General features: G+C 58.9%; 1 pseudogene across 1 annotated transcript in view; it reads left to right on the forward strand.

The window, feature by feature from the left end:
• Positions 1-1084, forward strand: part of LOC111653565 (TBC1 domain family member 12-like) — a 23191-nt pseudogene continuing 22107 nt past the window's right edge. Inside the window, exon 1 of the transcript XR_015437126.1 lies at positions 1-863. The product of XR_015437126.1 is annotated as a TBC1 domain family member 12-like (transcript). The remainder of the gene's footprint in view (positions 864-1084) is intronic.

A 1084-nucleotide genomic window follows, 5' to 3' on the forward strand; every position in this document is an offset into this window, starting at 1 on the left:
GGCGGCATCGGGACTTCTACCCCCCTCGATCGGCTGCCATGCACCGGGAAGCACCAGCGGAACTGCGCTGGCACCGCGGGGGGAAACATGCCCAACGGGGGTGTTGACGGTGTTGACAGCCCGGGGTGCGACGGTCCCGAGGCGGATATCACCTACTACAAACCGACCGTGTTTCCCAGCCCGCTGCTGGGCCTGAGACTCGGTCCGTGCGACGTGGACTGTGAGGAAGCGATAGTCGCCAACGGCGGTTTGCACATAGTGACGGCAGCGGGAGAAACACGTGACTGTCCCGATTCGGACACAGACATTGATTTCGACCTGGGGGAGAGGAAAGAAAACGGGTCCGGGTCGGGTTTGTGTCTGCGGAGCCAAAGCGACTACAGCGGGAGGTTGGTGTCACAGTGGTCCGGGGAGGATGCGCCAGCTGCGGCTGAGCTCGAGCCCGATCCCTCCGCCGCAGCCACCCCCAAGGATCCACCCACCCCGGGGTCAAGTGCCAAAGTCCCCTCGCCCTGCCCGTCCACCCTGTCCAACCTGAACGGTGACAGCCCGCTCTCGGAGCCCAACACCGGGGAGGACGAGGAGGACTTCAGCGACCTCTGTTTACCCGTCAGGCCGCACAGTTTGTGGACTAACCCCAACCACGCGGTGTCCCTCAGCTGCGATGCCACCCCGTTGTCCCCGGACGAGGACGGGGGCTTTTATTTTGGAGAGGATGGGCACGAGGAGGACTTTCGGAACGTTTTGGAAGCGGGTCGCAGGCAGAGCGCCCCGGACAAACTCCCGGACCTGACCGAGCAGACAGACGGTTCGGACTCCAAGCTGATGCCAAAGAGGTTCGGCATCGCTGATTTCTTCACCAGGTAAAAAAAACCAAAACACACACACACACACACACACACACACACACACACAGAGGTGGTGAATGTGTCAACACAGTCCAGTGATGTGGTAAATATGAAAAAGCCCCAGAGCATGTGGCTGCCAGTAAAACCAAACAACCACCAGCTTTAACACAAACATACTCCTTATTTTTTGACCTTACAAGGACCCGTACTCATGTGAGTCAAGATTTGACTTTATA

The sequence above is a fragment of the Seriola lalandi genome, unplaced genomic scaffold, assembly GCF_002814215.2.
Source record: "Seriola lalandi dorsalis isolate HSWRI2012SDOR001 ecotype SW California unplaced genomic scaffold, Sedor1 jcf7180002054225, whole genome shotgun sequence".
Taxonomy (NCBI): domain Eukaryota; kingdom Metazoa; phylum Chordata; class Actinopteri; order Carangiformes; family Carangidae; genus Seriola; species Seriola lalandi.